Source organism: Brachycentrus maculatus, unplaced genomic scaffold (assembly GCF_059751285.1).
Source record: "Brachycentrus maculatus isolate JH-2025_06_01 unplaced genomic scaffold, ASM5975128v1 h1tg000055l, whole genome shotgun sequence".
Classification (NCBI taxonomy): Eukaryota; Metazoa; Arthropoda; class Insecta; order Trichoptera; family Brachycentridae; genus Brachycentrus; species Brachycentrus maculatus.
The window spans coordinates 6,395,012-6,411,017 of record NW_028280809.1 but is presented as its reverse complement, the minus strand read 5'-3'; the positions used below and the strand labels follow the sequence as shown (position 1 = coordinate 6,411,017).

At 28.8% G+C, this 16,006-nt stretch overlaps 1 pseudogene across 1 annotated transcript in view; it reads right to left on the bottom strand.

The window, feature by feature from the left end:
- The window catches only part of LOC148311962 (uncharacterized), a 36,036-nt pseudogene extending 29,561 nt beyond the window's left edge, over positions 1–6,475 (bottom strand). The window contains exons 1-4 of the transcript XR_015839330.1: positions 6,352–6,475; positions 4,431–4,548; positions 2,736–2,884; positions 2,031–2,171 (exon numbers count right to left, since the gene is read on the bottom strand). The product of XR_015839330.1 is annotated as an uncharacterized LOC148311962 (transcript). The remainder of the gene's footprint in view (positions 1–2,030; positions 2,172–2,735; positions 2,885–4,430; positions 4,549–6,351) is intronic.
- Between the last annotated feature and the right edge of the window lie 9,531 nt (positions 6,476–16,006).

Sequence of the window (16,006 nt, the reverse complement as noted above, 5' to 3'; positions counted from 1 at the left end):
TATGCCAGAAAAATGCTTTCTTGCTTCTCAACAACTTACTGCTGTGAATCATCATTTTCTTATTTAACGCAAATAAAGTCAAAATTACCAACTCAAATAACTAATCTACATTTAGAAGACCAACTGATACTGCGAACGTCTATGCTTGAACCAAATATTCAAATTCTTTCTAACAAATATTAACAAATATTTTAAAGATGTACGTACTTTTTTTGTGTGTTAAGTATGTTTCTTATAGATACGCAGCTTGATGATTAATAAATTGATTTGTATGTATGCATTTTTTATGCACCTAGGTCTTAGGTAATGTTATACATGATTGAAGGACCTACAACCTAAGGACGAAGATAGATGACCCTAGTTGAGATGGAGCAAGGAAGAACATTTAAATATACATCAAACATACATATTCGAGTATACTAGCATAATTTCTGCTTTAAAGCTTGTAGAGGTTACATCTCGTAAAATATACAAATACATGTTTAGACTAGTAGTTATGAGTATCAGCAATGAATTCGCTGACCAATTGCATTATGACATATTTCCCAGATCTCTTAGCTACCGGCATGAACCAAATCGTTAAAGAACTCCTTTGAATCTCGTCAGTAAATGACACGATTTCAATTTGTTTCAATCAATTCCATTCAGATGAATGCACGCACGAGAAATGTTCAAATATTGACATGGTCTTTCATAAATTCTAACGCTGAATACGTGAGGCCTTGGCCAAAACGTTTCAAATGTCCAATTTCGTTACACGTAACATGAACTACTGTGTATATGTACACATACTTACAAGTATATAGGCGTTTGTAAGATAAATCACATTTGGCAATTTGAGTATTAGAATCTATTCAATTTAAATAAATTCATATAAATTACGAAAAACGCACAGAAACCTACGTAATATGATTTTTTGTATGGAGAAATATATCTTTTTTTACACACACAGTGTATACGAGTATATTACATATTTTATAATGTTTCATTTTTTCCACAATGTTTTGAATGTGTAAATTAATATCGTGAGTAATTAATATTAAGATTATTTATTGATGTCCAAACAAAGATGATGAAAAATATGTAAAAAAAATTCACACACAATGTAGGTATATATTACATATTTTAAAATATTTAATTTTATCCACAGTATTTAGAGAGTGTAATTTATATTAAGATTTTGTATTGATGCCTAAACAAGATGAAGAAAACTATGGAAAAAAATTAACACACAATGTGTATATTTTATAATGTTTAATTTTTTTCACAATATTTTCAGTGTGTAAATTAATACTGTAAGCAATTTATTTTAAGATTTTTTATTGATTTCTAAACAAAGATGAAGAAGAATATGGAAGTGTTGATCATTAACAGGGCTTATGAACTATTTATTGGTTGTTTCAAGTGATTACAATATACACTGTTTAAAATTCACTATTCTGGCTTCCATAATTTGTGAGCACACAACTCAAATAAAGTTGTATTTATGCTTTAAATAAAATTATTAACTGAATGTTGCTTTATCGGCGACATCTATAAATCCAACATCATTTGTCGTGTTTAACAAAATTTTCAAATAAAAAAATCTAAGTTTCTACTTGCCTAGATGTAATTTATTATCTATTGTATTTACACATCTATCACGATTATACCAAAAATCATAATTGAATTTCAAACATCAATTAAAAATTTTAAAATCATTGATTTATTGATAGTCGTTGGTAACAAAATTGATGTAATACTGTTTTATGAACAAAACTCATTATAATGTTTTATGAGATTGATCACATATCTTATCCAAACAAAATTAAATGTGAGGTTTTCAATCATAGTTAGAATGGTTAGTTTTACTCTTGTGTAAAGTGATCACTTACCCAGCCAGTGACAGATCATTAGCCCTGTAAATACCCTTACTTCCATATTCTTCTTCATCTTTGGTAAGATGTCAAAAAAAATATAAATAATGTGACTACATTATACTTACGTCGAATATAACATCAAAATGATAAAAAAAATTAACATCAACGTACCTTATAGTATAGGTAGTGTCTACACTATCAGGCTGATTTATAACGTATTTCCCAAAAATAGAAACGAATCTTCCATCATCTGTTAAGAATACTTTAAGCGTTTCCGGTTCTTGTTGATAAGGATAGGGATGACGTACATTCCTGAAAAAAAACAACAACAAAAAATATTATTAAAATATTTTGATTTCAACGAAACTATTATGCAGGTACGAGAAAATTATCCTTAAGTGTAGAAACTCAGTTAAAATTACTTTTACAAAATAAATAATTATCATAAAATAATATTATGATAAAAAAATATATTATATACGAAACGCAGTCTCTGGTCAAATAAAATAAATGTGGAAAAAAAAACTACAAGGCTGTTGTTTGATTATATAAAATGCAATTCCACCAAGAAATGACAGAACAAAATTTAAATATAGTGTTTTCAATATTATAAAAAAAATTTAAAAAAAATGTTAATAATGATAAAAATAAACATTAACAAATACTCATGTAAAGATCTCTAGTTATGTACAATTTTAGCGAAACATGATGTGGGTCCAGGAATAAAAAAAGTGTCATGTCAAAAATAATATGAAAAATAACTCTTATAATTGGAGATGATCCAGATTTGTGAACAAGTATTTGGACACACTCAAAATGTTGTAGGTGTTTTTTTTAAACATTTATCTTCAATCGTGGATTATTTTAGTCACTCACCTTCTATGCTGGACCATGATTCCATCAGGAAAGGAGTACCCATCCTTATTGAGACGGTTCAGGTTTATTCTATCTGACCTGAATGCAGATTCGGGAATTTTTCCTCCTTTGGATGGTAACACCTGTTCTCTGTATATTTGCCGTTTTTCCTAGAATGATAATCATTCATTTTGATATTCTATGTATAAGAGGTCAACAGAATCATTTTTATTATGATAAAAAAAAGTACAGTGAGACCGACAAACATTAAAATTACTTTTTCTTTAATGTTTTTCGCAGATACTTTGTGGCACATTTTATAAACTTTATAAAATAAAACAACATTGTTTTAACCACTTTTTATTGACAATTCCATTCGTAGCTCATAAGTTGTCATCCGGAGTTGACGTGTTCGCTGCGCAATGCTCAATAAAAACATCATTTAGAAGTTTTTTAAATCATATTTTCATATCGTGTACGGAATGCGTGGAAGTTTTTGGTATCGTATAAAGGGAAGGGTAATTAACTATAACCTAAAAATGAGTAGGTACTTCAATGTTTTAGAAATTAGTACATAAACCCTGTTGATGACAAGGTTCTTGTCGAAACTGGTTGGATAAAGTGTACCAATAAAAGTGGTTAAAACAAAGTTGTTTCATTTTATAAAGTTTATTAAAATTACTTTTGTTTATTAATTAATTAGAATTTTTTATTGATAACTCAACATAGATGGTAAAAAAATGAATGTTTGGGCTTTTTCAGAACTAACGGCATATCATTTGCTGACCTTGCTAATCACTTTGAACACTGTGTAATTACATTCATCATTCAGTCTATGATTGAAAACCACATTTCTTAAATTTCGGAAGTTGCATTTATGATTCAACTGAAAAGATCAACTGCATGTTACTTTGTCAGCGGCATCTGGTTAGTAAAAAAAGAAATTTGGAATTTTTCAACTAACAAAAACCTTTGTGAAATGTATGTAAGATTTTTATTTATTATTTAACATTCCAAGAGTAAGCCCTAAAGTATCATTTGAAATTTTTATTCAAGTTTTATTTTTGATCACAATATTTTGTGTGTCATATTTGGTCACAAATTTTGAATTTCCACCAATCAACATTTCATTTTTTTTTTAAATATGTTATGCATTAAAAATTGGAGTAAATCCATACTTTGTGAATAAAAATTTTGACACACTTTGAGGTGCATTGGTGTGGAAGAGGCGAAAAATATTTTACAAAGACTGAGTGGTGTGGCGTTATATACTCTCTGCCTACCATAACCGTGATGAATCGTGTTAATAAGTTTTACACTATATAAATATTGATCACTTGCAAATGTGACTGTACTCCACATACGTAATTTTTTAATGTCCTGTATTCATTATTGTGTCTTCATTTGCACTTTAATTACATTGAATAAATCATTTTAATTATTTTTTTATTTATTATTTCCGTGTTAAACTAATTTCGGGTTCGTTAAAAAATATTATGTAAAGATTAAACTCGAGAAAAGAGGTTTGGTAACACTTTTGGCTTAATGAAGATTACTTACGTTTTGAATATTGAAAAATATATTTTATTTATATATTGAGTAATAAATGTAACCCTGAAGAGGGCAACAGGTTGTTGCCGAAACTAGTTGGTTAAATAAAAATGTGAGTGGATCAGAACACAAAGTATTTTTATTTCTCGAAATAAGATTACTTACCTTTCGTGTTGAGCTAATTCCAAAGTTTGGCATAAAAATAAGAAATATAATTAAAACTGCAGATAACTCTCTCGGTAATCTAGAAATCTTCACATAGTTGAAATTCATTTTTGGGAATCTGCAAATAGAGAAAAATATTAAATATACATGGATTTTAATTACTTTATATCCGTATTCTAAATTCCTGTTAATATTTATTGATTTGGCATTTAATTTGTAGAACTCCATTTTAATTTATGTATTAATTTTAAATCAAACACAGATATTTTGAGTCTACTAAGTTGTATTTTATTAACAAAAACCCATAAAAAATTATACTGTGACAATTGGTTAGCCTTGTTAGGGCATTATCAAACGAATGTGAAGATCAAAAAGATTTTGATCTTCACATTCGTTTGATAATGCCCTTACAAGGCGAAACAAGTGTCACAATATAATTTTTTATGTGATTTTGTTAATAAAATACAACTTAGTAGACTCAAAAAATCTGTGTTTGATTTAAAATTAATACATAAATTCCTGTTAATATTTAACATAGTAACGAAACTCCAAACTAAAAATCATATTTTTAATGACTGATTTGATTGACTGATCTGAATGAATGTCACTTTGCGGCAATACGAGTATTTATCCATATTTTCATTATAGTTTTGTGGTAAATACTACTATTTCTAAAAATCTGGTGTGACACGTATTTTGATGCATTCCGCATCATTTCAAATACGCTACGAACTAGTAGTATTTTATTTACGGTGTTTAAAAATAAAACGGAATCCGTAAAAATACGCGTAGTAATAGATTTTAAGAAAAAATTAAATTTCCCAAGTAAAACTCAAATTAAAAATCTTGAAATATTTACAAGATAGTGAAGTATAGAGTTCGGAAAAAAGGGTAAAGTAGACTGAGTGTAGTCGAAAGCGATCTCTCAGACAAATGTCCGCTAAAACGATGTATGATTGATGTTTGAATGGTGAAATAAGGAAATAATGCAAAACTGTGATAAACACTATCCATCAAATAAAGAAAAGTTTGTTGGGATGGTTTGGACATGTGAAACAAATGAGTATGGAAAGAACGGTATAACAAATTTACTAGGCGAATGCGGTTGGTAATACGAAGAAGAATGAAGACACTATATAATTTTCATAGATAAATAGAAACTTCTTTTTTTTCCTAAATTTACCACAAAGTTAGTGCCGAATCAATTAATGAAACACTTTTTTAATAACACATTCTTCAATTAAAGTGTTGCTTATTTTGAATATCAATCTCTTCAATGAATATCAATAAATTCTCAATGAATATCAAAAAGACACAATATCAAATCCTTACTCGTACAATCATTGCTTACCACAATGAGCAGATAATATGTTTTATTCTTTCACATGTACGTGTTTGTTTTCTTTGTTCTAGTTTTTTTTTAAATGGACAAGGCAATAAATAAATATTTACAGCTAATTTGATTTGATTCATTTATGCATTATTATGTATTTATTTAAGGCGAATGTGGTTAGTAGTATAAGCACAGGAAAACCGAGACAAAATTGGCGTCATCAAGATTTTTAACACTTGAAAGTGGTCGGGTAAGGAGTCAGAATAATATGCGGGTATGTATGAGGAGATGCATGAATGTTGTAGAAGCGAAGATTGTTTTCAAAGACAGATTGGTGTGGCGTTCTATTCTCTCTGCCTACCCCTGAGGGGAAGTGGCATGATGGCTTGTTAGTAAGTTCAATATATTTATAGTTACTATTTAACAATATCTGAATTAAACCCTTCCATATCATTCATCGTTCACTTTGTATAATACCACTTTTAAAAGTACACAAAGTGAACGATACTGATAAGGAGTGTTATATGCCATACCACGTTTTAACAATGCTTTTAATGTACAAAATATATATTTCTGAATTACACTAACTTTTATCCGTGAAGCACCATTAAACTTGACTTTTCACTCAATTAAATTATTTTCCATTGAGGTGTAACATCCCAATGATGAGTATAGCAAAGTTCACGATCTGCTCTCTGCCGCGCGATACGAGATGAACTGATGTAATGCCCAACTATCGCAGACCATAGCGGTGTATTTCCTCGAATCAGCCTCTATAATAATAATACCAAAGGTAGCAAGAGACACGATCATAACGTATTTCTTGCTAAAATATCGCTTTGTACCACCAAAACGATTAATCAATCAATTTTGCAACACAACATAATAAAGTATTAGGTATTTTTAAACTGTGTAGGAAGTGAACGATCCGACGATAATTGGCTCCGGAACAAATATAATAAGAGAATATGATCAATGCGAATTATTTCAATCAAATACTATTATCTGTTATTTGACAAATGTACTGTACTATTACAATATAACTAAGGTGAAAAACAGCGCGACAAAGAAAATTCATAATGGATTTAGAACTAAAAATAAGCGTGTGTTTTGTAAAATTACATTTATTTTATTTAGAAAGGTTATTTAATATTTTTGCAACGGTATTACGATATTTTCAAATGATTGAATAATTAAACTTTGATTTTGTTTCAAAGGAACAACCCGCAAAGTCTAATTGTAGAGGTTTGTATGCAGATAGAATTGTTAAGCAAGAAAAGGGAAAAATACATCACAAACACTCAGAATTGAAACAGTATTTTTCCCTTATTCATTTTCAATTGGCTGGAATCAAACAAGCGACCCCAGTTTCTATCCAACTAAGCGACATTGTCAAATTTGTGATATTTATTGATGAAATACACAATAGTTTTACGCATTTCGAACTCATATGTCAAAAACTACCATATTATCACATAAAAGTAAAAACAATTAACAACATTTTGAGTGTGTCCAAGTACTTGTTCACAAATCTCACCGATAGATAATACCAATAGAACAACGCTTCTAAATTGGTTCATATATATATATATATATATATATATATATATATATATATATATATATATATATATATATATATATATATATATATATATATATATATATATATATATATATATATATATATATATATATATATATATATATATATATATATATATATGTATATATATATATATATATATATATATATATATATATATATATATATATATATATATAGAACATCCAAGAATTCGAGAAGTGTGTTTGTCAATAATGGGTAGAATTGGTGAATGTTACACGTGTGTAAAAAGATAATTTAAACTAGCCTATGACGGTCGTCAGCCCTATAAATGCCCAGACTTCCATATTCTTCTTCATCTTTGATGAGATATATGTAAAAATAATTTAAAATTTAAGTAAATATGGTATTTACATTGTACACCGTGTAGTTTTATTTTAAATAATAAAAAAAAATTGATAACATTAAATTAATCAATAATTGATAAATTTCCAAACTAATTATTTAAAAAATTTAACAGTTGCACGAGTATAATACCACTTATTGAGATTTGTTTAATTACAAACGACTTTTTTTAAAAACAGCATTAGTTTTCGAAACTGGTCGTGTGTAATGAAATCAAATTGAACGAAATAAAACTCAAGTATCATACAAGTGTTTGATTTTTTAAATAATCCACATGTCTTTCCAGAAAGTCAATGCCGAATATATGAATAATAAAATTTCATTACTTTGGTGATATTTTTGCCTAGGAGAAATCGAAAACGAAATCTCTTAGCAGTTAAATGCATCAAAAGAAGAGTAATAGTTATTAATTTTATTACTAAGCAAAATCATTGCAAGATTTATGGTTTAATTAGTGATTATTGCCAATTTCAGTGATAGCTTCATCGCAATAATCGGACATTTTCAAATAAAATGGTTTTCAAATGCGTTATGAAAATAATAATCATCATATTATTTTTTGACATCTCATTAAAGATGAAGAAGAATATGGAAGTCTGGGCATTAACAGGGCTGACGACCGTCATAGGCTGGTTAAAGTGATCACTTTACACACGTGTAACATTCACCAATTCTACCCATTATTAACAACCACACTACTCAAATTCTTGGAAGTTCTATATACATGAACCTATTTTGAAACATGGTTCTTGAATCACTACAACTTCACTAGAGACATCTCTATTGGTGAGATGAGAAGAAGCTTTTTAATAAGCAAAACCAATATGAAAATAACTCCTGTAATTGGAGATAATCCAGTTTTTGTGAACAAGTATTTGGACATACTCAAAATGTTATAATAATCATCGGTTTTTGATTTATGTATTTGTCAATTCCACTGTAAATATAGGTATTTATGTATTTATGAATCTTTATAAAAAAAAATTATGTTTTTTTGTTGAAAATCTTAAATCCCCTAAAGTAATTCACGGACACAAGGTTACAGTTGAACCAAACATATGATTTGACTTGATTTGATTTAATTGACAAGTAATTTGACCGTTTTTTATTTCAATGGCAGCGCCATCTATTGAAAGTAACAGCAATAACGCAATACTATACATTACTCATGCCGGACAGCCAGTTTTTTTCATAGATTATTGAAATTATCATTGTTTCCCAAACAATGTGAAATTAAACATATTAAAAAATTGTGTTTTTTATTTTCTTTCTTTTCCACTATACCAGACTGAACCACAACCATGCGTGGCCGGGTACAACTAGTATGTAATAAGATGGAATCGCTTTTTTTTACTTATCACTTAACTAATTTACTTACTAACAAACTATCTAGCTAACTAACTAACTAATCACGCCACTTCTCCGCAGGGGTAGGAAGAGAGAATATAACGCCACACCACTCTGTTTTTTTTAAACAATTTATCGCCTCTTCCACACTCCATCTCCTCACCCCAGATTATTCCGACTCTAATTTCTTACACGCATTATATTTACAATTAAATATTCATTTAAAACAAAATACAATTATTTACAAACATACCTGTGAATAATGTTTAGTTGGCTTTTAAAAAATTTGGGTCGTATGCAATCAGTTTGCTGAAATGATCATAAACGTACAACAGATCTAGCTATTATACTCGTAATTCAAATTTTCTCCTACTATTCAATAATTTCTTACTTATTTCCAGTTACCTTCTAATGACTCCGTCGTTTTCCCTTTCATATATTTTTTTCTGAAAAATTGAACCGTTCCATTTTAATTTTTCATGGATTTTTTTTAATGATTGACAAAACTAATAATATAGATATGATTCCATGTTTGCAAGCGTGAAATTAGAAGAAAGATTGAATTTAACATCCATTATTCATTTACAATGGATTTTTCAAATGTGTTATGTTTAAAAACAAAAACAAAAATCGTTGATATGATACATATGCATTATTTAATTTGATATTGCAATATTATGTTTATGATTGGTACCATTATCATTGAAATTTGTACGGAAATGTTATCACTTATTCCAGTTACTGCTTCTAACCCTTATACTATATATGAGTGCGTATAGGGCGCAGAAAAATATTTAATCAAATATCGCAATATATTTTTTATTAATTAGATTTTTAACTTTGTGGAACAACGAGATGATTATAAAATATTATAAAATGAAATTCAATACTTCAAAAAATACACTTTTTTGAGTTTATTCATGTAAACACGACTAGTTTCGAGAACAACAGATGTTCTCAAAACTGGTCGTGTGTACATTAATAAATTTAAAAAAGTGATATTTTCCAAGTGTTTAATTTTTTATATTTACATATTGCATTTATGAGAAAACATATTATTTTTTTAAAATAAATTGTTTTTGTTTAATATGTGGGTAATACTTATCATCATTTATTCATTTATTTAAACCATATCCGATCCCTAGGTGGAGCATATGGAGTCCACAAACTGTCTCCAGGCTTTTGGCTGCCAGCTCCCTCGCATCCTCCCAAGTCAGATCCGAGTCCCGAAGTTCTGACGAGAACTGCCGTCGAATTGCAATATTATAGTAATTTCGCATTTATTTTTCTCGTTCATATCGTGTTAATATTTTTTTTAGCGGAATTTCATTTCTGGAACCTGCACTTGACATAAAAACCCAAAAAGGAACATGCGTGTAATTAATTGAATATGAATGATAGATGCATCCTTTTATTCTTCTCCACATTATGCGTCATATCGAGGGTCTTTTTATATCGAAACAGTCGGTGATCCCATTCTGTCAAATATCTTCGCTCGTTCGTGAATACGGTGTTTTACAAGATTCATATTTCACTTGCGGGAGTCACGATTAATTTGGAAATAAACGTGGCTTTGATTTAAGTATTTGTTTGTGTGTTATTAAAGTGTTAAAAAGCTCACGTGTCAAATAAGTCGTTTGTAATCTTTTGTGAGAATAATGCCGCAAGAAACAACCGATGACGCAAGGCCAAAATTATCATTCGTCATGTGGATGAATTACAATTACAAAAAGGGGAAGGTATTGTAACACCAGACACGAGACGTTGTTAAATGGTAAAATTATTTTTTACAACATTTTGAATGTGTCCAAATACTCACCAAATCTGGATTATCTCCAATTACAGGAATTATTTTCATATTTTTTTTTTGACATCTCATCAAAGATGAAGAAGAATATGGAAGTCTGGGCATTTACGGATAGATTTCTATGATGGATGGATTTAATAGATGTCTCTAGTGAAGTTATAGTGATTAAAGAATAATGTTTTAAATTGGTTTATATATATATAGAACTTCCAAGAATTTGAGTAGTGTGGTTGTCAATAACGGGTAGAATTAGTGAATGTTACACTTGTGTAAAGTTATCACTTAAACCAGCCTATGACGGTCGTCAGCCCCGTAAATGACCAGATTTCCATATTCTTCTTCATCTTTGATGAGATGTCAAAAAAAATTAAAATATTTAAAAAAAACTATTCTCCTGTATTTCATACTTAACATTTATTTCAGCACTAACATAATACCTTTTGACATTCTACCAACTTATGAGATTACAAATACAATGCTTCAAATAATGTTTAAAACGACTCACAGCAATACTATACCGATTTTTAACAAACAAATTCATTTATTTTTATTTAATGCCCAGACTTACATATTCTTCTTCATCTTTGATGAGATATCAAAAAATAAACAAATTCATAATCATAATACGCGAGGACATAACAAAATACATGTGGAGCCGATAAACACTACTTAAATATGAGTAAGGTCCTTAAAATATATTGCCTATACCAAAATTAACCAGATGCCTGACATATATAAAATAGAACCTATTCGGGGATCCAAAATAAATGATCTGAAAAGATACTTTATGGAAAGATATAAATGTAGTGTTTAGTCATATTTTCTTATTTTGTTTTTAATAAATCAATACTTAAAACGGCTGCAGAGTGCTAAAAAAGCTATGAATTCTCGAAGAATAAGTTAAAAGACTTCGCACGTTTCGATGAGCTACAACTGCAATGGATACAGTGATCTTACCAATCTGCAAACACAATTTGATATTTTGATTTGCCAAGTAAAAATACTTGCCTAGTAAATAAAATAAAAAAATTTCAACTAACGTATGTTTGTGACCGAAATTTAAAAAAAAAAAAAAAACAATTTTTGTAATAAAAACTTAATTACAATGATTTAAGAAAACACTTGTTGTTTACCACTTGAGTTTTATTAAAGACTACATGTTTCAGAAGTTAAACTTCTGAAACATGTAGTCTTTAATAAAACTCGAGTGGTAAAAAACAAGTGTTATCTTTAATCATTTTAACATGTCTTAGCACGAAGTTAATGCCGAAACAATAAATAAAAACTTAATTATTTTACAAACGCGGCCTTATGGTGATTCTGATAAATAAATATGACCTTAAGGAAATAAAAGATTCCACATCCTCGACACTTTATATTATTAACATTTATCGATAGTTTTGAAAACATCTATTTTTTTTGTGTAAATCAAATCGAACACTTCACCATCATACGTATTAAAGATGATCGTTACATATTGATACAACCATGTAAATTTTAGATCGATGGAATTTCTCTCCCACTAGAACAAACATATGTTCGATTTCTCCAAAACTTAATTGTTTCGACGGTCTTTATCCAGACTTCCGCAGTAACTTCTCTTTGTATTATTAAAAGTGAATTGCACTATTTTGATACACATTACACGGGTTTGCATTCAGGCGTCTGATTAATTAAATACATATATTATCCTGAGGCTTAAACAATTATATCTCGTGATGCAATCAAGATTTTTTCACTTAACCCCCTAAAGTCAAATTTCTCAACATATACATTGTATATAAATATATATAAACATGTACATATGTATATATGTTTATATATATTGCATATATATATATATATATATATATATATATATATATATATATATATGTATATATATATATATATATATATATATATATATATATATATATATATATATATATATATGTATATATATATATGTTTGTGGCCAAATGTATTAGGCACCCCCTACAGAATTATATAGTTTATGTCTTTAAATATGATTTTTTTTTATCTTTTCGGATTGTATCGTATTTTGATGGATTTTACCTATGTACTACTTATTTTACCTGCTATCCCGACATACAACAGTTAGAGGCGTGGTTTATTTAAAAACACTCTTTTTACTAATAACATGGGTCAGTTTTAAATGTGAAACATTGCCCTCCAGTTATTTTAATTAGTAGAAAAATGTTTTTATTTTATTTAGACCTTCATTATTTTATATTAAAATGCCAAAAAAGTGATTTGAGTGAAACTGAGCGGTCTCAAATAATTTTATTGAATTCAGAAGGGTTGACCCGGGTAAAATTAACAAAAAAAATGTTCCCAGTGTGCGGTCCAAATAATTTTAAAATATTTTTTGCTGCTTCTTATGAAAACTATCCAAAACTGCCAGAAAAAGGATCACTTCAAGTCGCAATATTTTGTAGAAATTAAAGTTTTTTACCGACATTTCTTGGTGGAACTGCATTTTATAGAAAAAAATAACATCTGGATAGTTTTTTTCCACATGAATTATATTTGACCAGCGACCGGCTTTCGTCGTAACAAAAATCATCGGACTGATCTGATGAAGTCGGTTACGATGAAATTCGGTCGCTGGTCAAATAAAATTTACGTAGGAAAAACCATATTGTTGTTATTTTATTCTATATTTTGTAGAGTTGGATTATAATTTGTTCGGGGTTCAATAGGTTAAGAAATTTGGCCTTAACTCGACATTATAAAACATCTAGTTAGCAACAAAAAACCATTTCGTGTTATTTATCAGTCATGAATTGACGAATTACGAGTATATTACATTTTTCCATTGAGAAGATGAGCATTATATTATATTATACGTCATATTCACCGCAATAATTTCGTTATTCATAATTCCATAGCGTTGTAAAGTTCTTGTGATAAGTCACGACTCGCCTTGATTTTTAAATACGTATTAATATATTTCTTGTGTTATTTTGCAAACACTATTTTTTATGTAAGCTCACATTCGTACACAGTACCTACCTATTGCAAATAAATTACACCTCGTTTGCAAGCTACAGGTCTGTCCCATATAAACAATTGGCATATTCGCATAAAAATGCTAAAATAATTATGCGGATATTAAAATGCAAATGTTGTTGACGAATTCTCTCGAAAAATTGTAATATAATTTGAAATTGTGCAATTTATTTGTGGCTGTATCGAAATGGTACAGTTCTTTTACCGGATTAAAAAAAACATTTATTTATTTATCGTTATTTGAATGTAAGATTCTTAAAAATCAAATCCTTTGTTTTATTTCATTTAAATATGGCCAACCCCATGGTAGACGACTCCCGGGCAGACCACCAAAGAGATGGGTCGATAGCTGGGAATAGACATCGCAGGAGGCTATTCCCTCTTAAAAACAGGCCACAAAGCCTACACCAAGACGAAGAAGAAGAAAAAGAAATATGTATAATTTTTGACATCTCAATGTAGATGAAGAAGAATATGGATTGTTTGGTATTTACAAGGCTTGTGACCAGTTATTATTATTATATTATATATATATATATATATATATATATATATATATATATATATATATATATATATATATATATATATATATATATATATATATATATATATATATATATATATATATATATATATATTATGATTATAAATTTATGATTTGGATAACTTGCTTAGCGCCATTTTCGTAAAATAATACCTCAAGTGCGAGTGGGCCGAGTCTGGAGCGGGGAAAAGATGAGCCGACAAATCGTAACGCCTTCCTCTTGATCCTCATGACATCCGCATTTACGATTATAAATCATAAATTTAATTATTATACATTTCAAAAATATACCACAAAATATAGCCATATGTGTATTTTAATAAATAGTACTTTTTACCAAATTATATAACGACTTTTCCTATATTATTTGAAGCGAATCATTGAAGTAAAAGTTTTTTTAAGCGTTTAATTATTAAATTTACAAGTAATATTTTGGTTTCGGTGGAACGATTTTCCACCAAATCGTGATTTGTGTATCGAATAATTACTCCCATTGCTACTTATTTTTTTTGTAAATAATCTTAATTGAGTTTAACTTGAGAGTTATACAATAATTTAATTACACGCCTGAGAGGCGGCTTGCTTTTTAACTTTGATGTTTGACAGACACCAATTTTCATGCAATTTATTTATTTTTGTCAATAATACTGGAATATTATATTCATAGTTAAATATGTACACTCTGCGATTGGGACACTTCAAGATTATAAGACTTATAAGAAATTATAAGACAGAAATTATTAGTCATATATTTTTTTATATATTATTTCGAGAAATAAAAATACTTTGTGTTCTGATCCACTCACATTTTTATTTAACCAACTAGTTTCGGCAACAACCTGTTGCCCTTTTCAGGGTTACATTTATTACTGTAAAAATAATTACATTTATTTTATATGTAACGGAGTATGTATGAGGAGATGCATGAACGTGGAAGAGGCGAAGAATGTTTGCAAGGACAGAGTGGTGTGGCGCTCTATTCTCTCTGCCTACCCCTGCGGGGAAGCGGCGTGATGGTTAGTTAGTTAGTTAGTTAGTTAATTAATAAATAATAATTATACATAATAATAAATATATAATTACATATTAATAATTACATTTATTACTAAAAAAATTATCAAAAAATGTGAGTGGATCAGAACACAAAGTATTTTTATTTCTCGAAATAATATATCAATATGATCCACAAAGTTAATGCTTTCAATATTCAAAACATACTTAACATAAATGCAAAAGAATATGGAAGTGTGGGCATTCTGAACAAATCTGGTTTTCCCCACTTAAGAGTCGTTACATTTATGTACATTAACATTTTTTGACACCTCGACATAGATAAAGAAGAATTTTATCAGCAATGGTAAGTCGGAGTATTTACAGGGCTTATGACTAGTCATGGGCTGGTTGTGACCACTTCATTTACGTGTAACATTCACCGTTCTATCCGTGGTTGACGATCATACTACTCAAATTTTCAAACTCCTACATATACTTTTTTTAATTAATGTTTTACTTAGTAAATACGATTGGTTTTCGGAGGCTTTTAGCAGAGAACCTT